Source organism: Phyllostomus discolor, chromosome 12, assembly GCF_004126475.2.
Source record: "Phyllostomus discolor isolate MPI-MPIP mPhyDis1 chromosome 12, mPhyDis1.pri.v3, whole genome shotgun sequence".
Taxonomy (NCBI): domain Eukaryota; kingdom Metazoa; phylum Chordata; class Mammalia; order Chiroptera; family Phyllostomidae; genus Phyllostomus; species Phyllostomus discolor.
Genome location: NC_040914.2, coordinates 21,963,473 through 21,990,856, shown reverse-complemented (window position 1 = coordinate 21,990,856; position 27,384 = coordinate 21,963,473). Strand labels below are relative to the sequence as shown.

At 49.4% G+C, this 27,384-nt stretch overlaps 3 long non-coding RNA genes and 1 pseudogene across 3 annotated transcripts; 3 read left to right on the top strand and 1 right to left on the bottom strand.

The window, feature by feature from the left end:
• Positions 1-27,384, top strand: part of LOC114510609 — a 66,396-nt pseudogene that overhangs the window by 12,508 nt on the left and 26,504 nt on the right.
• Positions 1,777-18,618, bottom strand: LOC118497755. Its single transcript, XR_004900288.1, has 4 exons — positions 18,609-18,618; positions 10,125-10,130; positions 7,497-7,505; positions 1,777-1,884 (listed from the first exon to the last, which is right to left on the bottom strand). It is a non-coding gene; the product is annotated as an uncharacterized LOC118497755 (long non-coding RNA).
• Positions 3,097-27,328, top strand: LOC118497764. Its single transcript, XR_004900299.1, has 4 exons — positions 3,097-3,109; positions 16,395-16,400; positions 18,565-18,568; positions 27,145-27,328. It is a non-coding gene; the product is annotated as an uncharacterized LOC118497764 (long non-coding RNA).
• LOC118497753 lies at positions 17,725-18,506 on the top strand. Its single transcript, XR_004900286.1, has 3 exons — positions 17,725-17,864; positions 18,190-18,270; positions 18,484-18,506. It is a non-coding gene; the product is annotated as an uncharacterized LOC118497753 (long non-coding RNA).

Sequence of the window (27,384 nt, the reverse complement as noted above, 5' to 3'; positions counted from 1 at the left end):
TATTCTGGGTTCAAGTCATTCATGAAGCCTATATTGTAGATATTTTTCTCCAAGTCTGTAACTTTTCCTTTAACTCTCTTAATAGTGGCTCTTTCAGAATAGCAAGCTCCTGTTCCGCAGACATATGTCCTTCATGGGGTGACCATCTACTACATCAGGATGTGGGAGAACAAGGCAAACTAGGTCTGGAGGCCACATGGGGACTATCATGGGGGGGTAGCAGGTCACATGGGCAGTGCAGAGGGTGAATATTGGCTACCCAAAGTCAACATGGTATCTGCAAACATTACCTGATCAGGAAAAGGGTCTTTGCAGATGGGATGGAGGTGAGGATATTGACCTGGAGAGGATCCTCTTTTGTCAGGGTTGGTCCCTAAATGTAGTCACACATGTCATCCAAGGGAGACACAGCAGGTGACTCTCTGCACACAGAGCAGGATGAGGCAGTGTGCCCAGGAGACAGGCTGCAGTGACTCAGACACCAACCAAGGATGGCTGAGAGCCCCAGCCCTGCCAAATCACAAAGGTGGGCTCTCCCCTCCAGTCTCTGAGAGTGTGAGTCCCACTGACCACTGGATTTCCACACATCAGAACTCATTTCTCATCAAAAGGCTCAGAACATCTGACCCCAAAGTGTGGCACCTAGTCCTTCTCTGTTGCAGGGGTCTCAGTTGAGAACTTAGAAGGGCAGAAGGAGAAGATACTTTACTTCCTGTATGAACTTCTGGTCCCAAGGACTAAGAGAATAAAACTTTACCAAAAAAGGCCCCAAGTGTGTGATAATTTGTTTCAATGGTCCCAGGAAAGCAACACAGGTGTGAATTCACCAGGCACCTCTGGGAAAAAGCAGAGAAGGAATTGAGAAAGAACCTCCTTCTTTGGACCCACAACTCTGTTCCTCTTTGCAGACAAACTTCTAAGAGGGTTTTCTGGACCCTGAGTTCCCATATCCCCTCCTCCAGTTCTCTGCTTATCCCGCTACAATCACATCTTCACACCTTTCCCACCAACCACAGAGACCCAGTGATGATGTGTCTTCTTGTCTCTTCTCTTCTCTCTGGGCCGCCAGAACCTGTCCTCCCTCACCACTGTCACCCTCTCACTCTGACACACATGCCCCCATCTCCAGTCCTAACCACTTCCTCATCTCCATCATTCACACCTGCTCTCTCTCTGATGTCCCCTGGTGGTCATGAGGTGGCTTCTAAAAATGAACATCCCCCTCACACCCCTCTCTGGTCCCTTGAAACACAGGATCTCCCTTCTGTGGCTCAGTGTTGTAGTATCTTCACTGATTTAAATTCCATCCTCTTGTCTCCAGAAAGACAGTTTCTGGATGATATGGATTTTGGTGCTGGGTTCACAGTTGCATCCCCAGTGTCTACAAGACTGCACACAGTAGGGGTTTAGTCACACTACTAAAGGGACTATAAATAAACAAGTAAGTATTATTTTCTTCAAAACCAAGTAAGAATTACACTCACACTTGGAGATATAAGAATCTGAAGGGAAAGACATTTCAGCAGGAGGAACTGCACATGCAAAGTCTCAGAGTCACAGAGGCCGTGACCCAGCTGGGAGCAGAGATGGTGTGAGATTCTGGAAGAGGGTGGGATCCAGTGGAGAGTCCAGCAGGGCACAGGCCACTGCAGCCCACGTCCAGTCTGTAGAGTCTGTCCCCAGTTCCCGGACATGGAGAGAAAACATCACTGTTCATCCCATGCAGAACCTGGAGGAGAGGTCTCTGCAAACACAACCAGGAGGACTAAGTGAGAACAGAGGTGGAGTCAGGAGTTTTTTGGGTTTAGGGACCCAGGAAGAGATGAGGCCACAGGAATGACCAGGGTCAGGATGGGGAGGAGATGGGAATTGAGCTGAGCTGTGCTAAGGAGGAAGAGTGGACAAGGCTTAGTGACATATTGAATCACAATAGGACAGGAGGGCATCTCTGGCCCTGGTCCTGCACTCAGCTGTGGGCCCCTTACCCTCCCCTCCTCTCCCTTCCCCTTGGGGCAAGGCTCACAGGAGGATGGTGAGGCAGAGGAGGAGAAACACGGTCTTAGCATCTGCTTCCACAATGGCCACCAGCACCACCAGTGCCTGAGGCTCTGATTTTCCTGCAGGAAGGAGGGATGAGGAGGGCATCACCTCCTCAATGGCAATCCTGTGTCCTTTGGCACCACTGGGAACCTGAAGGTCATCCTCCAGGCTTTCCTGCATCCATATATGTAGGACTGGCTGTGACTTTGCCCTTCAACCTGCCCTGACCCCCTGCAGTGGGACAGAAAATAAAACATCTCAGTTGGAATTGATCAAAAGAACACATCGTGTTCATTAATTGAATATGGAAAAAGTGAAAAACAATCCATTTAGTGGGACAAATATTCCCTGATCATAAATCTGTTAAGGCTTATTCTCCAGCACATAAAAAGAACTCTTAAAGTCCTGGCTGGTGGCTCAGTTGGTTAGAGCATCATCCTGATGTGCCGACATTATGGGTTTGATCCCTGTTAAGGGCACATAGTAGAGGCAACCAATAAATTCATCAATAAGTGTAACAACAAATTGATGGTTCTCTTTCTGTACCTTCCTGTCTCTGTGAAATCAATTTAGAAAACAAGTCCTCAACAAAAAACATTCTTAAAACTCAACAACAAAACGTCAGTCAACCGAATTAAAAATGTGCAAAGGGTTGGACTGTTCTAAACAAATTAATTTTATAAAATGGGCAAAGGATGTGAAAAAATTGTCTCCAGAGATGAATACAAATGGACAGTAACTCCACAAGAAAATAAATGACTTCATTGTTGTTACACAGAAGTGCAAATCAAAGGTGTGTTGAAATAGCCCTCCACCCCCACATGTGACGTGTAATATTTTTCAAGGAGAATAACAATGCAGGTCACCATGGGGGGGAAATTGGAAGGCTTATATGTGCTGTTAGGAACCTGAAATGAAGCTGCCACCATGGAGATCAGTCTGCACTTTCTTCTCATAGTGACACACGGACACTACCCTGTGACCCAGCAATTCCATTCCCAGGCACGTGCCCAAGAACATATGTTCCAACAAAAAAAGCATAACCAATATTCACAGCAGTGATCTCACCGTCAAAAATAGAAACACCGAAATGTCTGTCTACTGATGAATGGGTGAATGTGACACAGCCATACAATGGGTTGTTAGTAAATTCCATGAACAGAAGATGTGTTATGGAATTGTCCACCTGTGTCTACATGATATTAATAACCAATGTCATCTCAATATGTTCAATGAAAAAGTAAAACACTAAAGAAAAAATAACAATAAAAACATTAAAAACTATGGGAGGAAAACTAAACATGTGCCTGGTGGATGCGACCAGCCACATGCTGATCAGGCCCCAGGCCCTGCTTCAAGACCTTGTCCCCTCTAGGCCCAGGGTCTCCAGGATGGACCTCCACACTCCCCTCTCCTGCCAACAGCAGGGCTCAGATGATCTGGGTTCCTGGAATCCTGAGGCTGAACTCGAGTTGCTTCTGGGTGGAGCTGCTGAGCTGAGGTCATCCCTGGCCTAGACTAGCTCCTATCCCTTCCCCATCCTCTCTCACATCTCCTGAGCAGGGGCAGCCCTCACACCAGCTGCCTATTCTCACTTGGCACCGAGATGCAGGGACACCTGGGCTTCAGCAGGTGGTGCACTCAGAAGGTGAGCTACCCTCTGTTCACAGCCCCTTGCCAGGGCAACACCATGGCCTCAGGGAGGGAGGGTTCCTAACAGGGGCCCACCATGAGGGCTGAGCTCAGGACAGTTAACATTGAGCCAATTAGATTGACAGCAGTGTGTGAGTCCCATAGAGTCGCTGCTGGGGTGGAGGACCTCGCACCATGCAAGTCACCGAGGGCTGCCCTCAGCAGCTGCATGAACGAGTACCTGACATGGGTGGAGGGTCTGTAGTGAGGGGTCTGCTGGTTCCTATGGGGGGATAGGACAGGCTTGCCTGCATGACCCTGCAGGCTGACAGGGAACTCAGTTAGCTCAGGATTTCATAACCACGTACCAAGGACTGGGCATTTCAAACAACAGAAATGTATTTAAGGTTGGGAAATCCAAGTTTGTGTATTAGCAGGTTTGGTTGCTGGTGTGAGCCTACCTCCTGGCTTTCTGGAGGCCGAATTCTCCCCATCCTCATGTGGCTTTTATTTATTTATTTATTTATTTATTTTTGCATGTGGGAAGAGGAAAGGGACATTGCTTTCTCTTTGTTTTCTTATAAAGCCATCAATCTTCAGGGTACACTATCATGAACCATTTTAATCTCAATTATTCTGAAATAACTATCACGTGCTTCAACATTTGGATTGGGGGAATCTGATTCAGTCTATGGTATTCAGGCTCCATGGGGTCCCCACCTTCCACCCATCCTTATCCTTACTGTAGGCAGTTACTTACCTGTTGTGTACACAGTCTTTCTTCTCTTACTGCTATAGTTTCCTTCCCCCCTTTGCAATAATCTCACTCCCCTTATAGCAATAATCCTTGTTTAAAAATCCTCACCTGAGGATATATTTTTAAGAGAGAGAGAGAAGGAAAGAGAGAGAGACAGAGAGAGGGAAATGTTGATCAGTTGCCTCTTATATGCGTCCCAATCAGGGTTCAAAACTGTAACCTAGGCATGTGCCCTAACCAGGAATTGAACCAGCAACCCTTTGGTGTAGGAAATCATGCAGCAAACAACTAAGCCACTTCCCAGGGATTATGATAATCCTTTTGAATAAAGTGTCTTCTTATCAACTTCCAGATTTGTTTTTTACATGACAGACTGAAGGCTGAAGGCCAGCCTCCTCTGCCCAGTTGTGCAGCCCTTGGAGAGCATACCCCAGGCAGACATCCAGGAGCATGACCCCACCTTGCCTCCTTTACCCCAGGTTGCAGCTATCACACATGGTCTGCTCCTACCCAGACAGTGGCCAGGACCTCTCCCAGCCCCTTGCTTTGTGCCTGATACCACCACTGCCTGGGATGCTTTCCCTCCCGTCTCTGCTTGGCCAACCCCTGCTTTCCCCTCAAGGTGCATCTTGAGAGGGGTTGCTCCTGAGAAGCCTTTTCCCACTCCCTTTCCACCCCTGAGGGCAAAGGCCAGAGCTCTGGTCCTTGGACCCCCAGGCCATGGGAACCTCATCACACTGTATTTTAATAGTTTACATGTTTCTGTGCCCTCCCCAAACCCCAAACCATGGACTTGAGCCTCCCTGAGGGAGGAACCGTATCTTCTTCCTCTTACTGGTTCCATTGTACCATGGACATGAAGTAAAAGTTTAGAGAACAAATAAATGAGGAGAAATGTAGGGATTTCCCAGTGTTTCTCTCATGAATGTGATGCAAAGGAGCTGAAATGTACTTTTGTTATGAAATGAACTGGGAGTGAATGTTTCTCTGGTGACCTTGAAAAGAAGAACTGGAGAAAGTTTGTCAATCTGCCGAAGTGACTCTGTGAAGACAGAGGCAGGAGACTCTCACCCCGTGGTTCTTTGTCATCATAGGGTGTTACCACCCACAGGCATTGGGAAATGTCTGGAGATACTGTGGTTGTCAAAATAGGGCAGGGGAAGCTCCTGGTATCTCGTGGGCAGAGACCAGGGATGTTGCTTAGCATCGTAAAATGCACAGGAAAGCCCACCCCCACACAACCAAAACCCCACTTCGCTACAAATGTCCCAATATCCACAGCACTGAGGTTGATAAACCATGGCCCCAATCCTAACTGTGGGTAAGGGCAGGAGTGGAGGGGGTGGAAAGACAGCGACCACAGCTTGCATGAGGAGGTGATATTTGAGCCAATTCTCACAGGATAAGCGTGTGCTGCAATGTTGGAGAAGGGGGACACTACGACAGGGATGTGGAACCAGGTGAATTCAGTGTGAGGAGGCCAGAAGGGGCAGGAGGTGTTCAGGTGGTGGCAGGGGTGTGGCTGAGGTGTGTGGGGGCTGATGGCTGACAGGGTGGTGTGGTGATGGTGAGGCTGTAAACGTTCCTGAACAACTCATAACTAGTGGAGACATTGAAAGTGACAGGAGGGGAAGGATGTCTGGCCGGTGGAGGAGCAGAGTTGGAGCTTTGTGTTAGAAAGTTCCCTGTTCTGCTGGATTTTTTGTTTTGGTGAATCTGGAATGAAGCAAACTACCTGAAGGAGCCATCCAGAGGGCGGGAAACAGAGAGCCTTAGCAAGCACATCCTCCTGCCTGCGGCTCAGCCAGGTGGGAGACAGACATCATCCTCAGGATGGACAAAGCCTGAGAGTGAACAGAAGAGGGGGGAGATGGAGCAGAGACAGGAGCCCAGCCCAATGACTCCTGATTGTCGGCTTCCCCACAGATCCATCCAGCTCCACACCTTTTCCCTCCTGGACCCAAACTGGGACAGAAGCCCCTGGGGTTAGGCCCTTCTACAGAGTTGGGAGGCTGGTATCTGGCCTCACCTTTGGACCCCATTTCAGCACCATGGACAGCAGCAACTGCCCTGAATCTGTCTTCTGGTGGATGGTGCGCCCTCTGGAGGCCAACCATCTATCAGGCCCAGGGCAGAGTGGGAGGGACTGGGTGAGGGTCTGGTGACTCCTAAATCAATGATGCTTGTCAAGGGTGTTGGTACGTACAGGGTGCCCCCTTCCTTAGACGTGGGCTCTTCTCCTGTACAAAAGTCAACTGTGTAGTGGATGCTGTGCTAACTCATTAGATGGGAATAATGAAGCCAGACTCAGAGCATCATTGAAGGAGAGCATTCACCACTCAAAGTGGGATCCTTATGATACTTTACAGCTCTTCCAAGACCTTAGGAGAAATCAGGTTTCCTTTTAACTTTTTATCTGTCCCCCAGCCAGCTGAATGCCTTCAAGCATGCTTTCTATCTTTCCCCACCCAAGCTGATTGTAACTCTTACAGTCCAGGACAGGCTTTCCCTTTTTTTGTTTTTGTTTTTGTTTTTGCATTTCTGGCTGCAGCCTTCTGGCCTCTGCTCAGGTGTTCGCAACCACCCCAAGACTCCCAGCCCCACTTCTGCCCAGACACTTCCTGCAGTTCCTCTCCACTCTTGCCTGAGCCCCAGAGTCAAAGAGTCACAGGAAGTGTGGGTCCTGAAAGGGCTGAAAACATGAAGTTCATGTCCCTCCAACCTTTCCCTCTATGTGGCTCTCCATGTTTTCCTCACTCAGCTCAGCAGTGCCCACCCAGGGGTTGGCTTTCTGCTCTTCTGTGCCCTCTCCAGCATCCACTACACCAGGGGTCAGATTTCTCCCAGGTGACCCCTCCTCTGAGTGCCCCAAACACCAGAAAACAGCTCTCAGGCCACTCAGCCCCAGGCCAGCATTCGATTGGATACTGACCTCACTCCTGTTTTTACTGGCAGGGCTGGGGCTTCAGAATAGGGGGGATGAGAAAAACTTTATATCCTTTGCTGTGTAGGACACAGGGAAGGTCCTGGAGTCAGGCCCCAGAAACAAAGGGTCAGACAGAGGAACACCTCAACCCTTCTCTTCACCCCTAAGCACCTCTGCACATCAGAGAAGCACTTGGCTGAGTAGGCCCTGACTTACAAGGAAAAACAAACTCTTGTCCACCTCTCACTTCTGGTCTTCCAGACTATTCCCTCTGGCTGTGAGTGAGTAGGTAGAAGAAGGAAAACAGGATGCACGTAATTCTGTTTAGCAAAATGAAAGCAAAACTTTATGTAAGACTCTGCTGCTTATGGCTTTGCCTTTATGTAGACCTGGGAAGCCTGTCACTCAGCACACCCTTATCACCTACTGTGCAGCTCATCATTGTGTGGGAAGCTAGTGCACAGGGCTGGTGAGAGATGCACATGCCTGCCTCCAAAGACTCACTTTCCATTGTGAGGTTTTACATACACAGTCAGGAGAACTCACCTCAGTGCTCTCCGCCCACCTCCAACCTGTCATCCATAGAGAAGCCAGAGTAAACTCTCAAACCCAACGGTGTCATTTTCCTGCTTCTGCAGTTTAATTTTCCTCCAGTTGCCCCAATAGAAATAGACAGAACCCTTAAGATGATCCCAGGGGTGTTACTCAGTTGCCTTGTTTGTTACTAATGCTTAGAACACACCACAAACCAAAATGCCAACCCATGTGTTGTGACACACACACAAATTTGTTCATGTAGTCTTTCTAAAAAGTTTAGCCTTAGCCATTGTGGCTGAGTTGGTTGGTCTTGTAGACCAAAAAGCCACAGGTTCAATTCCCGGTCAGGGCCCATACACAGATTATGGGTTTGATCCCTGGTTGGGACATGTACGAGAAGGCAGTCAATTGATGTTTCCTTCATACATCCATCTCTCTTTCTCTCTCTCTTTCTCTCTTTTTGTGTCCCTCTCAACAATGAGAAAAATGTCCTCAGGCAAGGATAAAAACTATTTAAAATGTAATGTCATATTTCTCATATAGATACAAAATAAACATGTGTTAAAGACTTTTATTGTGTTTAAAAACACCTAACATCAGATCTACCCTCATAACCAATTTTTAAGAGCCCAGTATTACTAACTTCCAACACTCTGTTGTACAGAGCTCCCTAGAACTTTCTCATCCTGCATAATGGAAACACCATTCCCGTTACACAGCAGGTCCCCATGTCATCTGACTCATGAGGGAGGGAACCAGGCAGAAATGACAGGAGCACAGATATGTGTGGAGTGCACGAGTGTTGAGGTGAAGTTGTGAATGGATGTGATACTGGGTTGGGGGGCATTCAAGTGACCCTTCAGCAGACAAAATGCCTGTGAGTGTCTGTGGACTTGAACTGTTTGCATGGTTTCCAGTTATCTGTAAACCATGACAGTGTAAAACAGTTCAAACAGAATAGAAGGCCAGAATCAGATAACCCTGGAAGTGTGTGTGGTGAAGAATGCACAGTTTCCCACTGCAGACGGCCAGTCATCTTATTTTTTCCTAAATTTCTTTACAAGCATTAAAGCAAATACTTATTGATCCCCTAATATATACCGAGCATGTTTCTAAGCAGTGTGGTGAATTCAGCAGTAAGAAGAGGTACAAGACCCTTCATGAGGCTTACATTCTAATGGCAGAAAAGACAGACAAAGAATGACTAAGTAGATCCTGTATTATATGGGTTGGTGATAAGGAGTCTGAAGATGAACACAGCAGGAAAGGTTTATAGGAAACATGGAATGGATTATATTCTTCATGCAATTATTGAGAAGCTGACATTTGAGTATGTGGACATCAGCTTCACAGATCACATGCACACCTCACATGTGTGCACGCAGAGACCACAGACACACACAGTCACAGACACACAGATACACACACAGAGATCCTCCCACACCCACAGACACAGATACACCTGAACAGACATACAGACATACTCCCCAGAGAGACACATGGGAAAAAGACAGGCACCACCAGACACACACACATACACCTTAGATACATACAGAGAGACCACACACACAGGTGCATGCACACAAACACACATGCACAGGTACATACTTCACATACACACACGGACGCAAACACCAGGCACAGAGACTGTAAACACAGACATACTTGTCCACAGACACACAACACAGGCATGCACACAAACACACAGAAACACCTACACACTTCAGATAGACACACAGACACACCTGACACACACAGACCACAAACACAGACACACACAGAGACTCAGACACATAAACACTTACAGACAGAAACACATGCCACAGAGACACAAACACTTCCAAAGAACACACACACACACACACACACACACACACAACAATTCTCACCCCCTGGGTCCTCACATGGGCAACTTTGCAGGGGAAGATTCAGGCCTGATGGTCAGGCCCACTGTCCCAACATCCCAGCAGGAGGGAAGGTCAGGGACGCTCATGACTCCAGGTCCCTCTCAGTCATTCCACTGACCTGTCATTCTCAGAACCCACCCCCTCCCCTTTGTGTCACCATATCCCCCCAGTCCCTGAGCCTGTGGTCCAGCAGTCCCTGCGGCCTCATTACCCCCCACCCCCACACACACTGGCCTGAGTGGGAGCTGCAGTTATGTCCACACTGAGACCGAGGACTGGGGGATGGGCAGGGAAGGTGGGAACATCTCTCCACCTTTGGAAAGACTGAGACCTGAAGCCAGGACAGGTGGGAAGGGAAGTGGACTTGCCTGAAAGGAGTAGGGGGTGGAGAAGCAGGAGAAGAACAGAAAGAGGGAAGGGGGCAATGGAAAGGGGCAGGTGGAGGAGGAGGAAGTGGAAGGGAGGGGAGGGGAGTGGGCAGATTCCCTGGGACCCGGGAACAGAGGGGCTGAAAGTCTGGCTGAAGCAAGTGGGATAGAGCGGGACCCCCTCTCGGCCCCACCAGCATCCCTGGCTCTGGTCCTGCTCTTCAAATGGGGTGACTTCCCTCCCATACAACCCTGCTCCCCTTCCACCCCCCAGCTCACCTGCCCAACCCCCCATACCCATGCTTCCTCCTTCCTCAGGTTCCCCCAGCCCACCGTCCTCTTGTGTCAACCCTGAACATCCAGCCTGTCACTCTGTCCCTGCTCCCTACTCCAGGTCAGCAGGGTCTGCCTCACCTTAGCCCAGACCCTCAAGAACAGCATGCTCAAGAAAAGAGAGGCAAGTACCCAAGATGCAGGCACAGTGACGGGCCTCTCCAGCAGAGAGAGCAGTCTGAGCAGAGCCCAGGGTGCTGGTCTTGCCCTGGGGAGAGGAGGAGCAGGGTGGCAAGACTGAAGCTGCAGCCCTGCAGAATGCAGAGCTGGGGGAGGAGGAACAGAGAGGTTTCCATGCAGGGTTTTCTCCTGTTACCAAGTCCTTCCCTTCCCTCTCCTCCTCCCACCTGCAGAGCGGCCCCGTCCTACAGACCCACCCGTGTGGACGGTGTCCACTGTGGTCCAGGCCAGGCTGCTCCCCACACTTTTCTTGTAGGAACACCTGCATCTTGGCAACCCCCTGTGTTCCCTGGCTCGACTGTCATAACACAGTGCCACCACGAGGGGCGTAAACCACACCAATTCATAGTCTCACAGTTCTGGAGACAGGAAGTTCAACATCAAGGTGTTGGTAGGACTGGCCCTCTCTGTGGCTTCTCTGCTTGGTTTGCAGGTGGTTCTTCCCCTGTGGTCTCTCCTCTGTGCGTGTCTGTGCCCTAAACTCTCCTTATAAGGACACCAGTCCTACTGGATGAGGGTCTACCCTAGTGACCTCATTCTACCTTAAGCCCTGTAAAAGACCCGATTTCCAAAATCAGTCACATTCAGCAGTAGTGTGGGTCACGACATGAACAGATAAATTTTGTGGGTGAAACAATTCAGCCCACAGCACCTTGTGATCCTGGGCATCCGACTGTACACAGGGCAGTGAGGTCTTTCCCAAGGCAGCACAGTGAGCATGGAGGAGCCAGGCTGGAGTCCAGGTCTGTCTGGCTGCAGAACCCAACCCCTGACCCCACCCTGGAGGCCTCCACTGAGGAAGCCCAGGGTCAGCACTTGACCTTACCTAGGGTTCTCCCACAGACCACGAGGGTTGAAGACTGTGATGCCTCCTGTGACAGATGAGGAAAATGAGGCTTGGAGGGCAGAAGAGCCAGGCCCACCTGACTCCAAAGGCACACGGTGCTGGCATCTTGATCTGAATCAGCACCAGGGACCCCTGGGTAGGGGGGCTCCAAAAAGGCCAGCAAGCTGAGGACCACCTGTGGGGTCATAGGCTCCTGACCCCCTGGGTGTCCTTCTCCTGTACACTCTGGCAATTCTCACCTGGGAGCTCACTGTCAACTGCCCAGAGCAAGTGGGTTTCCTACATGCCCTGGCCTGTGCTCCCACCAACACACCCTGGACCACCGGGAGCTGGCATGGCCTGGGGACCCTCTGCCTCCTTGGGTGTTGGAGCCACTTTCAGGGACAGGGATGAAGGCTGCTATAGTCTCGCCTTTGACTCCACACTCCTGAGAGAGTAGATGCTCTGATGGGCTATGTGTTCATTCATTTGTCCTCATCACCTGTCTTACCTTCAGGATTATGTCACATCTCATGCCTCACAATCTCCTGTGAGCCCTTCCTGAGCCCCACTCCCAGGGGACTGATCCTATGTATTGTGGAGAAGCTGTGTCTGCTTTTCTGTGTGGACAGTAGTGCCAGAGGGACAGATGAGGACAGGGAGCTGGGATTGTTGCACCGGGTCCTCCTCAGCATGTAGGGCCCCCATGGGGACCCTATGTGAACAGTGGAAGAACTTATTCTCCAAGGGCTGAGCCAGCTCCACCACACAGGCTGCCCACTTCCTCCTTCTTGATCATCACCATTTTCCCTTCTTCTGGCTTCCTGTTGGGGCTTCCTCTCAGTCCTGTGACACAGAGACCCTGACACTTATCCAGAGATGTTGCTGCTGCTGCTGCTGCTGCTGCTGCTGCTGCTGCTGCTGCTGCTGCTGGCCCTGCTGTGGGCAGGTGAGTGCCCCAGGGGAGAGCATGTTGGCTGGGTTGGAGGTTGTGGCTGACTGGTCTTTCCCTGCAGGGTCCCTGGCTCAGGATCTGATATTCCAGCTGCGAGTGCAGGGATCTGTGAAGGTGCAAGAGGGCCACTGCATCTCTGTGCCCTGCACTGTGACCTACCCCAAGATAGGCTGGACTGAGTCTGCCCCAGTTCATGGCTACTGGTTCCGGGTGGGAGCCTACACAGACCAGGATGCTTCTGTGGCCACAAACAACCCAAATCATAAAGTGAGGAACGAGACCAAGGGCTGATTCATCCTCGTCGGGGACCCCTGGATCTGCCATTGCTCCCTGCACATCAGAGATGCACAGAGAAGGGACACAGGGAGATACTTCTTTAGGGTGGAGGAAGGGTCCTATGTGAGATACAATTACATACACAACCATCTTTCTCTACATATGACAGGTAAGAAATGAGGTCAAGGTGAGGGCACATGGCTGGGTCCTGAGGGCTCCTGGGCTGGGAAGGAACCAGATTCTCCTCATCCTGAGGAGGACTCAGGGGAGATTGATGGGGACTTGATGTAGGGGCTGGCCTGGCACAGAGGCTGCAGTAAGAGGCACACTTGGGGATCCAATCTCCAGGCATTGATCTCTCTCTTCTCCAGATCTGGTACTTGGTATCCACATCCAGGGAATCCTGGAATCTGGTCACCCTAACAACATTACCTGTGCAGTGTCATGGGCCTGTGACAGAGAGACACCATGGGTCTTCTCCTGGATGGGGGCCAACCTTATACCCCTGAGTCCAGGAACTCCCAACTCCTCAGTGCTCACCATCACACCAGGCCCCCAGAACCACAGCACCAACCTCACCTGTCAGATGTCCTTGGAGAATGGTCTGATCAGGCAGAGGACCATCCAGCTCAATGTGACCTGTGAGTACCTGGTCTGGACACCAGTCACTGGGGCATGGAGGGAGATGAGGGTTTTAGTACTGGTCCCTGCAAACCCAGGATGCAGAGGGAGGAAGGAGGACACCCAATTTCACTCCTTTCCTGTCTATACAGTTTGTCTGTTGAAAGGGATGTTGCCCACCTTTCTGCCACTGAACAGGGAACAATTATGTCTGTCTGTGCAGAAGTGCTCCAGAACCTAACCATCATGTTCTGGAAAGAAGGCAAAGGTAGGGTGCATCTTCTCCTGTCTGGGGGTGGTAGAAGTGGGTCTCCCTGCCCCCTTCAGAGCAGAGCTGGGATTTCAGAACTCAGATAGGAGACAGAATCAGGCCACGGGAGAGGACAGCAGAGGTCAGAGTCCCCCGACTCATTTCTTCTTGGCTTACAAACTGGCCTCCCCACACTGACCCCCTCACGGGACACTGCATGAGGTTCTCAGATGTATAGCATTGTGGTCAGACATTCATAGAACTTACAAAGGGATAAGTTTAGCTCCCCCCTGGCACCATCCATAGTTATTAAAATAGTATTCACTATATTCTTTCTGATGTACTTTACATCCCATAACTATTTTTTAACAGTCAATTTGTAATATTATTTTTTAAATCTCCTTGAATTCCTCCTAGTAGCCTTGTGTAAACACCCCCAGCATGGCCACTAAGAGGGGCCTCACAGAACTACTTCCTTCTCTGGGAGCAGGCGGGGCCATGCCACACCCTGGTGGAAGCTGTGCTCTGTGCCATCCTCCCACAATGTCCTCCATGCCAGCACCATTGCTTGGCCAGCTCCCACCCTTTATTGTGGTCTGCTTAGGCCTCTCCTCCTCCAGGAAGCCTTCCCTGATCTGACAGTCTCATTCAATTCTTGTCCTCAGAACTCCCTCAACAGTTAACCCCCTCTCATAAAGTACATGTTATTGCTCTGTGAAAACCTACTTTTGGGGTGTCTCATCCATGAGACTGTGAGCTCTGAGACACAACTGAATGAGACAGGTTTGAGTGAACTGTGCTTGACAAACACAAATGGTAAAGCTCATACAGAAATGTTTGGGGTCTGTGTTGGCACTGACAGCAAAGGCAGGAGGTGCGAGGACCAGAGTGGTCCTACCAAACACTCAGAAGCCATTTGCAGAGGCTGTAGTGCCTTCCCCTAGCCCTGTTCCTTGGGGCTGAGCTCAGATGATAGAGCCCATGGGATTATGGAAGAGAAAAAACTGATGTGCATAATGTATGGAGTGGGGAGAGAGCATGTGCAACAGATGATGAGAGAGACAGAGTCAAAGGGAGATACAGTAATGAAAAGACAGAGGGACATATAGATGATGAGGGAAGTTGAGGCGGAGAACCAGGGAGATGAAGAGACAGGCAGAGCCACAGAGAGGCAGGGACTTACAGCTGGGGAGAGAGGGAGACAGAGGGAGACCTAACCACAGCTGGGGCTTGACTCTCTCTCTGTCTTGCCAGGATCTAAAGTTCTGTCTAATGGCTCACCTCTCCAAGTCCAGGAGAGCAACTACCTGCACCTGGTGTGTAAAGCTGACAGCAACCCGCCCACCAGTATGAGGTGGACGGGGAAGCCTGAACCTGGAGTCCATGGACCCAGGGGTCCTGAAGCTGCCCCAGGTGGAACTGGACAACCATGAGGAATACATCTGCTGAGCTCAGCAGCACAAGTCAGCCTCTCTAGAAGCTTCTGTGACTCTCAGCGTGAAGAGTAAGAACACACCTGTGGGCAGGCCCTAGGGTCTTGGGGAGGAGAGAGACTTCTCTGATCCCTCCCGTTTCTCTCCACAGACCTCCCACAGCTGCAGGGACCCTCCTGCTCCTAGGAGAATGAGGGTCAGGCCTGCAGCTGCCCCTCCCGAGCCCAGCCTGCCCCCTCACTATTCTGGAGGGTGTGGGAGGGTCTGCTGGAGGGGAACCCCAGGAACAACTCCTACCAGGGTCAGAGGGAGAGCTGGACCAAACCCTGAGGCTTCTCTGAAGGCCTCACCTGGGACCCTCATCCTCATCCTCTGTTCCCCCTTCTCACCAGTCCTCAGTCACATACTCCTCCTCATCCCAGGGCCCTGGAGTGGGGCCCCTCTGCAAACCTGACCTGCTCTGTGCCCTGGGCCTGTGAATGGGGCACACACCTTTCTTCTCTTGAACACCAGCTGCTCACACCAGTCAGGGCATTTTTGCCTTTTTTCTAACTGAGTTGTTTGACTTTTTGGGTTGATGAATTGTAAGAATGTTTTATTTTGACAATAGAGACATGGGTTTATTTCTGGGCTCTGTATTCTGTTCCATTGACTGTGTGTCTGTTGTTATCCAGTACCAGACTGTTTTGATTACTGTGACATTACAGTGTAATTTGATGTCAGATGGTGATTCCTCCTTCTTATTCTTCTTTCTCAAAATTGCTGCAGCTATTTGGGGTTGTTTATGGTTCCATATAAGTATTTGAAATGTTTGTTCTATATCTGTGAAATATGTCATGGGTATTTTAACAGTGCTTGCATTGAATCTGTAAATTGCTATGGGTAGTATGGACATTATGATGATATTAACTCTTCCAACCCATGAACACTGTATATGCTTCCATTTATTTGTGTCTCCCTTAATTTCTTTCCTCAGTGTTGTGTAGTTTTCTGAGTGGATCAAAAAAAAAAGACCAAACAAACAAACAAACAAATGGTACAGTTACACAGTGGAATACTATGCAGCAGAAAGAAAGAAGGAAGTACTACCTTTTGCGACAGCATGGCAGGAACTGGAGAGCATTATGCTAAGTGTTATGCTAAGTGAAATAAGCTACGTTGTGAAAGACAAATACCATAAGATCTCACCTGTAAGTGGAACCTAATCAACAAAACAAACAAATAAGCAAAATAGAACCAGACAAGGAAATAAAAACCAATCTGACAGTGACCAGAGGGGAGGGAGGGGAGGGATAACCAGGAAAAGAAAGGGAGAGGTCATCAGGGAACATGTGTTAAGTGCCCATTGACAAGACCAGGGTGGTGGGATTGAGTGGGGGATGTTAGGGTGGTGGAAGGAAAATGGAGACAACTGTACTCCAAAAACAATAATAAAAAAAAGAATGATTTTTTTGTTAATGATTTCTTTTCTTTTTTTCATTGTCATTCAATTAGAGTTCGGCACATTTTCCCCTATTATTATCCCCTGCCCTGCCCATCACCCCTCTCCCACAATCCTCGCCCCCATTCTCCTTGTCCATGTGTCCTTTATACATGTTCCTTGTCTTTACCCTTTCCTTTCTTTCCCCCATTATCCCCTCCTCCCTCCCCTCTGGTCACTGTCAGATTGTTCTTTATTTCCATGTCTCTGGTTTTATTTTGCTTGCTTGTTTGTTTTGCTGATTAAGTTCCACTTATAGGTGAGATCATATGGTATTTGTCTTTCGCCACCTGGTTTATTTCACTTAGCATAATGCTCTCCAGTTCCACCATGTGTCCCAAAGGGTAGAAGCTCCTTCTTTCTTTCTGCTGTGCATTCCATTGTGTAAACATACTACAGTTTTTTGATCCACTCATTTACTGATAGGCATTAGGGCTGTTTCTTCCACTTGGCTATTGTAAATAATCTTGCTATGAACATTGGGGTGCATAAGCTCTTTGAATTGGTGTTTTCAGATTTTTAGGGTATAATCCAAGCAGTGGGATTTGTAGTAAAAAAGGGAGTTCCCTTTTTAGTTTTTTGAGGAAATTCCATACTGTTTTCCACAGTGGCTGCACCAGTCTGCATTCCCACCAACAGTGCACAAGGGTTCCCTTTTCTCCACAACCTCGCCAGCACTTGTTCTTTGTGAATTTGTTTATGATGGCCATTCTGACCATTGTGAAGTAGTACAGAATTTATTTTCTAAATTGATTTTACAGAAAGAAGATGGGAGAAAGAGAGAGAGAGGAACACTAATGTATTGTTATACTTATTTATGGATTCATTGGTTGCTTCTTGTATGTGTTCTGACCAGGGATCAAACTCACAATCTTGGCGTATCAGGATGATGCTTTGACCCACTGAGCTGCCAGCCAGGACTGTAGAGTTCTTTATATGTGCTAGATAATAACCCTTATTGGATCTAAGAATAGCAAATATTTCTCCCATTAAATAGGTTGGCTTTTCACTTTGTCCATACTATTAATTTATTAACAAGATGTATTATTTTGGTAAATTTCATATGAGGTCTTTTATTTTCAGTCCAAGTGCAGGGGGTCAGGGCAAGTTCAAGGGTAAAGGCACAGGCAGTCCTGCATATATGGATGCAGAAAAGCCTGGTGCACGACCTCTAGGTTCCTAGTGGAAGTGGAAAGACACAGTATTGCCATTGAGCAGATGACGCCCTCCTTGGCCCTCTTCCCTGCAGGAAAATCAGGTCCCAGGGCAGTGGTGGTGCTGGTGGCCATTGTGGATGCAGCTGCTAAGACCCTACTCCTGCTGCTCTGCCTCATCATCCTCATGTGAGCTCTGCCTCAAGGACAAGGGAAGGAAGGGGAGGGTAGGAGACATGTGGTTGAGTCAAAAACCAGGACCCGGGATCCCAGCAAATCAGGGGTAGTGCTGGTAGGATCTGAAGGGGTGGTGGGTGGGGACCCCACATGAGTAGCCTTTGTGAGTGTCTAGGTTGGGAGGAACCTTCAGTGCTCAAGAAAATCTGTGGGACGAGATCTGCCATCCCTGAATTTCCTTTCCCCTCTATCCCTTGAGAAAGGAACAAGAGGTTGGGTCTGCTGCCTACTGCACCCTGATCCAACAATACTGGAAAACCCTGGTCTCTTCTCTCAGAGTCAGGTACCACAGAAGGAAGTTGATGAGGCCCACAAAGGGCATGAAAGATGCAAACACAGAATCTGGTCAATGTCTCAAGTGAGTGACTCAGGATTCTCACTACCAAACATGTCATTGATACAAAGTCCCTGGGATTGCTCTGCTGAGCATGGTTACAGCTGAGCTGCCATCTTCCTCCCCAAATTCACTTCTTTGTAGGGTCGTAGTCACACAGATGACACAGTGCCCTCCTTTCCTTCTTTGTGATTTGGTACATTATCAAGTCTTGTCCACCTTTTCTCCTTATCACAGCTCAGCTCAATGCCCGTTTCCTCTCTATACCATCCCTGGTCATTCCTATGGCCTCATCTCTTCCTTGGTGTCTGAACCCAGCATTGTCCTGCCTCCACCTCTGTCTTCAACTGAGGCCAATAGACTGTGTTTGCAGACACCTATCCTCCAGGTTCTGCACAGTATGAACAGTGATGTTTCCTGTCTGTGGCTGGGATGAAGGCAAAGTCCACAGGCTGGATTTAGGGCTCGCATGGCCTATGCCCTGCTGGACTCTTCACTGGATTCCACCCTCTTCTGCAGTCTCACATCATCTCTGCTCCCATCTGAGCCAGGGTCTTTGTGACTCTGAGACTTTGCATGTACAGTTCCTCCTGTTGAAATGGCCTTCCCTTCAGATTCCTACACCTCCAAGTGCTGATTATCCTTTGGTCTCAGTTAAGTCACCTCATTTTGTGTGTGTGTCTCTGTGTGTGTGTAATTCTTGTATTTTTCATTGTGAACAATGAAATATGTAGGGTCATCATTTATTTATATCTTCTTTAGCAAGTACAACTGAATGCCTACTGTGTGTCAGCTTTGTTGTGGACACTGGGGAAGTGCCTGTGGACCCAGCATCAAAATCTCTGCCATCCAGAAGCTGCCATTCTGGAGACAATAGGATAGATTTAAATCACTGAAGAACTACAGCACAGAACCACAAGAGGTAGGGACTGTGTTGCAGAGACCAGAAAAGGGGTCTTGAGGGGGATCTTCATTCTGAGAAGCCACCTCATGACCACCAGGAGACGTCAGTGAGAGCCCTGGCATGAATGCTGGAGATGAGGAGATGGTCAGGACTGGAGATGGAGGCACAGGTGTCAGTGTGAGAAGGTGGCAGTGGTGAGGGAGGACAGGCTCTGGTGGCCCACAGAGAAGAGAAAACATAAGAAAACACATCATCACTGGTTCTCAGTGGTTGGTGGGAAAGGTGTGAAGATGTGATTGGAGCAGGATGAGCAGAGAACTGGAGGAGGGAATATGAGATCACAGGGTCCAGAAAGCCCCTGAGAAGTTTGTCCACAAAGAAAAATAGAGGAGGGGGTACAGAGGAGGAGGACTTTTCTCAATTCTTTCTCTGCCTTTTTCCAGAGCTGCCCAGTGAATTCCTGCCTGTGTTGCTTTACTGAGGCCATTGAAACAGTTACCACACACTCAGAGCCTTTTTTAGTAAAGTTTTATTCTTTTGGTCCCTGGGGCCAGAAGTTCATGCAAGAAGTGAAATATCTTCTCATTCTGCGCTTCTAAGTTCTTGGCGAGGCCCCTGGAACAGAGAATGACTAGGTGCCACATCTTGGGTCCCCATTTCCTGAATCCCATGATGAAAAATTAGTTTTGATGTGTGGAAATCCAGTGGTTGATGGGACTCACTCTCAAAGACTCGATGGGAAAGTCCACCTTTGTGATTACCAGGACCTGGGACTCTTCGTCATCCTTGGTTGGTGTCTGGGTCACTGCAACCCATTCCCTTGCCACACTGCCTCATCCTGCTCTGTGTCCAGAAAGTCACCTTCTGTGTCTTCCTTGGAGGATATGTGTGACTAAATTCAGGGACCAAACCTAACAAGGGAGGATCCTGTCCAGGTCAATATCCTCACCTGCATCCCATCTGCAAAGACACTTTTCTTCATTAGGTAACATTTGCAGGTACCAGGCTCTCTTTGGGTGGCCAATATTCACCCTCTGCACTGCCCATGTGACCTTCTCCCCCCCTTGAATGTCCCCATCCTGCTCCAGAACTAGTTTTCTGCTCTTCCATGTCCCAATACATTTCAGGGTCACCTCACAAGGGGCACAGGTTTTTTGGGAACAGGAGGTTGTTGTTCTATAAAGAACACCATTAATAGAGTTAAAGAAAAAGTTGCAGACTTGGAGAAATATACCTGCAAATATAGACTTTGTGAATGTGTTGTATCCAGAATATACCCCAAATTCTCAAACAAACCAATAAACAAAAAATCAGCCCAGTTGTAGAAAGAAAAAGCCACTAAATAACAACAACAAAAGGAACAACCATGCTTAAAATTTGGTCAATTATTTCAATAGACATTTCTATGAAGACACACAAATGGTGAATAAATACATGAAACTATGTTCAACATTATTAACATCAGATAATTTAATTTAAACCACACACGGGGGTTCCACCGTGATTCTGTAAGTTTCCTTTATCAATAAACTGAAAAACAGAAGATACCAACTGTGGGAACAGATATTAAAAAATGGAACTGTTTTGCTTTGCTCTATGTTATAAAAGTGCATATGCTTTGGAAAATAGTATTGCACTTCCTCAGCACATTAGATTTTTAAAAATCCTGCACTTATATTCACATGTTAGAAAATACACAGTATGTAAAGAGAAAACGTGGTAAACTGACCAGTGACCACAGCTCTAAAGCCACCTTTCTGTCCTAGAAAGGAGCCATGTCTCTGGTGGGGACTTTCTCATGGACGCGGAGCAGATCCATGGGTCCTCTCTTTTCTTCTCTGCAGCCAACCAACACTTAGATGCTCACAGAGTGCTTGTGAATGAATGAGTGAGTGAATGAATGAATGAGTGAGTGAGCACTGCCTTCTCCTCACAGGCACCCCCACTTCCCTTCTCCCCGGCTCTCACAGGAACATTAAGAGTCCTACACCCTGTGGGACCCAGCACGGCTCCCAGATGAGGCTCTGACTCCTGCTCATGCAGGAGGTTAACCAGCCTTTGTAATGGGGGGCCCTTAGGAGACTCATGTGTCTGCACTCAGAGGTCCTGGTCCTGCTCTGGTGATGCAGGGGAGACCCCGAGGTGGGCAGGGCTCAGAGTCAGCTCCCGGTCTGCTTTTCCCTGGGCGCCAGCATGTCTGGGCTGTGGGGTGTCTGCAGCTCTGTGCAGAGAGGGACGCACATTAGCCCTGAGGATCCTTCTCCCCGGAAGGGTCCCACTGCCCACATTCTGTCATTTCCCCCTGAGGGTGACCAGGGTCCAGATTTTGGAAACCAAAGATGAGGTTTTTTAAAAAATATATTTTATTTATTTGTTTTTAGACAGAGAGGAAGGGACAAAGGAAGAGAGGGAGAGAAACATCAGTGTGTGTTGCCTCTCATGTGGCCCCCACTGGGGACCTGGCCTGTAACCCTGCGGCCCTGACTGGGAATCAAACCGGGGACCCTTTGATTTGCAGTCCACACACAATCCACTGAGCTACACCAGCCAGGGCCCAAAGATGAGTTTTGTCTGCTTCTGAACCTCATGTCAATGGTATCACACAGCACATACTCTGTGTCTGGGTTCTCTTCCTCAACAAAATAGGATTCACACACATGGTGTGGACATGTTGTCGGCTTCTTCCACTTTGTGAATAACCTACACTATGTGGACCTGCAAATGTGAATTTGGGGAGGTTGCATTGCTCAGCCCTCACAGGGAGTGCTGCTGGGGACTTCCAGATGCATGTTTCAGGGGCATTTGCACACTTCTGTGTTAGCTCTGCCCCCCCGCCCCCAGAGTGGAACTGCTGGCTCATATGCTCTGTGTCTCCCAAGAAGTCGTCCCAGTTCTCCTCCCCACCAGCGTGTCTCCGAGTCCCAGTGACTGCACATCCCAGCCAACACTTGATTGTCTTTCAAAATGTTTTTATTGCTGTAAGGCACACACAGCATAAAACTTACTCTTTAGCTATTTTTAAGCCTGCAGTTTAGTGGCCTTCAGTACATTCACTCTGTGCAACCATCGCCACCATCCACCTCCAGAACTTCTTCCTCATCCTGAACTGAAATTCTGTACCCGTTCAACACAAACAGCCCATGTAGTGCCCCATTCTCAAGCCTTTGATAACCACTATATGCTACTTTTCTTTATTGTGGTTACAAACACAAAATCCTTCACTATTTTCAAGTGCACAGCACAATGGTGTTGAGTCTACCCATGTGGTTGTCCATGATTCTCTAGAATGACTTCATGTTGCAAAACTGAAACTCTGTAGCTACTTCCCATGTTTCCTCCCCAGGGGCCCTGTCTCCTCTGTTTCTCCAAGTTTAATGCGGTAGATAAAGGGTGTAAGTGGGATCACAGTGTCTGTCTTTCTGTGACTGGCTCTTTTTTCACTCAGTGCAATGTTCTCAACACCTGGTGCTTTTTATGTTCTTTTTATTATTTTTGCCAGTGTGGTGCTGTGTGGTGGCAGAGCACTGCAGCTTCTATTTGCAGTTCCCTGATCGCTGTTGAAGCCTGCAGCCTTCGCCTGTGCTTGTTGGCCCTGGAACATCCCATTTTTTTCTCTCGGGTTGTCTGCCTTTTCCTCACTGATTTTTGCAAGATCCTTACACAGTATTTATTGACTCTGGATGAACCATTTCTTACATGCATGTATTGGGAAATATCTTCTCCTGCCAAAGAGTTACATTTAGAAATGGAAATAGAAATATTTTAAAATAATACAAGTTCATCTGCACCCAATGAAGATAACACACGTTCTTAAAAATCGCCAACCAACCAGAAGATAAAGGTAGAGAGAAAACTGACATCTCCCTCTGACCTGAGGTGAACTTAATACACAACAATATCCTTAATGTCAACGGTGCATGTTTTCTCACTTAACAATGTAGGTCATCAGATTATCCCCCATGTTACAGAGCAGGAAACTGAGGCACACAGAGGTAAAGTGACTTGCCTGCTGGAACACCCTCAAGAAGTAGCTGAGCCTGGGTTTGAACCCAGGAATCTCTGCCACTTCAGCCACTCCAAGGAACTTCATGTTTCCATTCATGACTTTTGGCTCAGAGGGCTGTTAGCTGTTTAAGAATTGGACCCTGACACACTTTTCTTTTCGGAGATGCATTTTCTGGGCTCCAGCCAGCTCCTCCGGGAGGGGGTGTGCCATCATTTCCAGATCTTGACCTCAGAATACAGGGTCTCCTGGGCCTGAGGGTTGTGTGGTTTCATGTTGTGGAAACTGAGAGCAGTGTAGTGGAGCTCATGCTCTGAGGGGGAGGCGGCTGGCACTGGGGGCAGGTTGTGGGAGGAGGGTGCACTCAGGTGACCCTGAGTGGGAGGAGAGAAGGACATCCGAGCTGGCCTTTGGGGTCTGGAGATGGCTATTTGGAGCTTGAGAGGTCTTATTCATTTGTCCATTTCACACCCATTTCCTGAGGATTCACTCACTGTATCACTCACTCACTCCTGCACTCAATTCCCCATTTGTACCATTCACAAACTTTAATCATAAAAGCTTTTTCTTATTACTATCTCACATAATCCTTATGACCTCTCTCCATGAATATGACTGTTATCCCTTTTTACAGACAGGAAAGCTGATCTCATGTTCCTTCCTACTTTTTGGATACCATTCCTAGGAAGTTGTAAGTTATAAATGTTGTTTGTATTGTGTTTCTGTTGAACTCACTGATGTTAATGGTGGGAGCAGGACAGCTGTGTGGGGAATGTTCGGAGAGGGGAGGTGGAATCAGGGACACCGGGAAGTGGTTGGGGGCTCAGCAGGACAGGAAGCAAAGGACAAGGGCATTGCTACAAGAGAATGGGTCAAGACTTGGCCAATGACAGGCTCTGGGGGATGCGGGAGAGGACAGTTCTGACATCTGAGGGGCTGTGCCAGGAAACCTGGGGGAGGGCCAAGTTTGGGGGCAGAGGAGGAACACCTGTGTTCACCACAGAGACACTGGGTGGAACGTGGCCCCCGGCACGCACCTGGGAGATGCCTTCCTGGCTCTCTGCCTTCTCTGCCCATTTCTTCCTGCAGATCCTCAGTCTGAGGAGAGAGACAGGGCCTTTCAGGTGAGAAGACTTGCACCTGGGGACCTGGCAGGGCTTACTGATACAGGTGTGGAGGCTGCTTCCTGGCTGCAGGGACCAGGACAGGAACACACATCCCTCTTCCCAGACAGCTGCAGCCAGGTGTTGGGAGCACAGTGCACCTGGCCAAGGTGCCAGGAGGCTGACTTCCTGACTCTTCCTTAACTTGTGATGCCTGTTCCAAGATTTATCACCTTGTCACAACTCTGAGTTTTCAGGTTTGGAGATTCTTTGCATCCCCGCCCCCACAAACCATCACCTCGACCTCCTGAGGCCTTTGTCAAGCATGGGGCCACCACCCACTCATATGAAGAGGCCAAGGCAGACAGCCAGCAGGGCTGAGGCACCAGCTCCCCCAACAGACCCCTGAATCACGTTTGTCCTATTTTCTGGTCTCCCTGCTGAGACGAGACACTTTGGGTGAGTTCCTGTTTCCCGAAGCAGGTATCTGAGCAACCCACCTTGTCGAATCCATGCTGAGGAGTGTGCCCACTACCATCCAGGACTCCTTTGTCCTCCACCCTTCATGTGACTGCAGCCTCCAGGTCCCCTAGTCCCTCCCCAACCAACATCTCAGGGGCCCAGACTGCAGTGCCCCTTTGCCAAAGTCAGGCAACTTTCCCTCCCACTCAGTGTCTTCTAGGGTCCAGAGCTGTGTGCCCCCTCCCTGGGCTTCCCCCTCACACCTGACCTGGTAGCAGCAGGACAGTCACAATCTCTTTCCCGTGGGTGTTTTGAGCCTCACATCCCAGCCTGAGGTTGGAGGTAAACTCCCCACAGATGCTCAGGGAGCTGTTGGCCCAGGGCTCTGCTGAGTGCAAGGTGATCTTGTAGGAGGAACTGCTGTGGTTCCCTTCCAGCAGCCCCTCCCTCAGCCACCAGCGCAGGGAGGGGGCTGGCTGGGCTCGGGAGGAGCAGCTGCAGGGCTGACTCTCGTCCTCCCAGGAGCAGGAGGGTCCCTTCAGCTGTGGGGCATCTGTGGGGAGAAACAGGGGAGGGATCACAGGAGCCTCTCTCCTCCCCAAGACCCCAGGGCCCTGCCCCAGGTGTGTCCCTACTCACTCTTCACTCTGAGGGTCACAGAGGCTTCCAGGGAGGCTGACTTGTGCTGCTGAGCTTGGCAGATGTATTTCCCATGGTCCTCCAGTTCCACCTGGGGCAGCTTCAGGACCCCTGGGTCCATGGACTCCAGGGTCAGGCTGCCCCGTGTCCACCTCATGCAAGCAGATGGGTTGCTGTCAGCTTTACACACCAGCTGCAGGTAGTTGCTCTCCTGGACTTGGAGAGATGAGCTATTGGCCAGAACTTGATATCCTGGCAAGACAGAGAGAGAGTCAAGCCCCAGGTGTGGTTAGGTCTCCCTCTGTCTGCCTCTCTCACTGTCTGTATGTCCCTGCCTCTCTGTGGCTCTGCCTCTCTCTCCACCTCCCTGACTCTCCCCCCTTCAATCTTCCTCTTCATCTATATGTCTGGCTCTCTTTCCGTGTCTATATTTCCCTCTGTGTCTGTCTCTCTCACCATCTGTGTGTACATGCTGTCTCCCCACTCCATACATTATGTACATCAGTTTCTTCTCTTCCATAATCCCATGGGCTCTACCATCTGAGCTCAGCCCCAAGGGGACAGGGCTAGGAGCAGGCACTACAGCCTCTGCAAGAGGCTGCTGAGGATTTGGCTGGACTGCCCCGGTTCCCATGCCTCCTGCATTGTCTGCCAGTGCTAACAGAAACCCCAGATTTCTCCGGATGAACCTTGTCATTTATGTCTGACAACAGTGGTACACTATGACCTGCCCAGTTCAGCTGTGTCTCAGAGCTCACAGTCTGATGGATAAGACACCCCCAAAACAGGTTCTCACAGAGCAGTAAGATATACTTTTTGATGGGGGGTTAACTGAATTGAGGGAGCCCTGAGGACAGGACTTGAATGAGACTGGTAGGTCAGGGAGGCCTTCCTGGAGGAGGAGAGGCTTAAGCAGACCACAATAAAGGGTGGGAGCTGGCCAGGCGATGGTGCTGGCATGGAGGACATGGTGGGAGGATGGCACAGAGCACAGCTACCGCCAGGGTGTGGCCTGGCCTCACCTGCTCCCAGAGAAGCAAGAAGTCCTGTGAGGCCCAACTGAGTGGCCATGTTGGGGGTGTTTACATGAGGCTACTAGAAGAAATTCAGGGAGATTTGAAACAGTATTACAAATTGCCCATTAAAAAATAGTCATGGGATGTGAAGTACAGCAGAGAGAACATAGTGAATACTATTTTAATAACTATGGATGGTGACAGGGTGGAGTTAACTTATCCCTTTGTAAGTCCTATGAACGTCTGCCCACAGTGCTGTACATCTGAGAACCTCATGCAGTGTCCCGTGAGGGGGTTGGGGTAAGGAGGCCAGTTTCTAAGCCGAGGAGGAGTGAGTGGGGCTTTCTCAGCTCTGCTGTCCTCTCCCGTGGCCTGATTCTGTCTCCCATCTGAGTTCTGAAATCCCAGCTCTGCTCTGAAGGATGCAGGGAGACCCACTTCTACCACCCCCAGACAGGAGAAGATGCACCCTACCTTTGCCTTCTTTCCAGAACATGATGGTTAGGTTCTGGAGCACTTCTGCACAGACAGACATAATTGTTCCCTGTTCAGTGGCAGAATGGTGGGCAACGTCCCTTTCCACCAACAAACTGTATAGACAGGAAGGGAGTGAAATTGGGTGTCCTCCTTCCTTCCTCTGCATCTGGGGTTTGCAGGGACCAGCACCCTAACCCCAAACATCCTTCACCCCCAGAGACTGCTGCCCTGATCAGGTACTCACAGGTCACATTGAGCTGGATGGTCCTCTGCCTGATCAGACCATTCTCCAAGGACACCTGACAGGTGAGGTTGGTGCTGTGGTGCTGGAGCCCTGGTGTGAGGGTGAGCACTGAGGAGTTGGGAGCCCTGGGACCCAGGGGTGTGAGGTTGACCCCCATCCAGGAGAAGACCCGTGGTGTCTCTCTGTCACAGGCCCATGGCAGTGTACAGGTAATGTTGTTGGTGTGGCCAGATTCCAGGGTGCCCTGGGTGTGGATGTTAGGTACCAGATCTGGGGAAGAGAGAGACAGA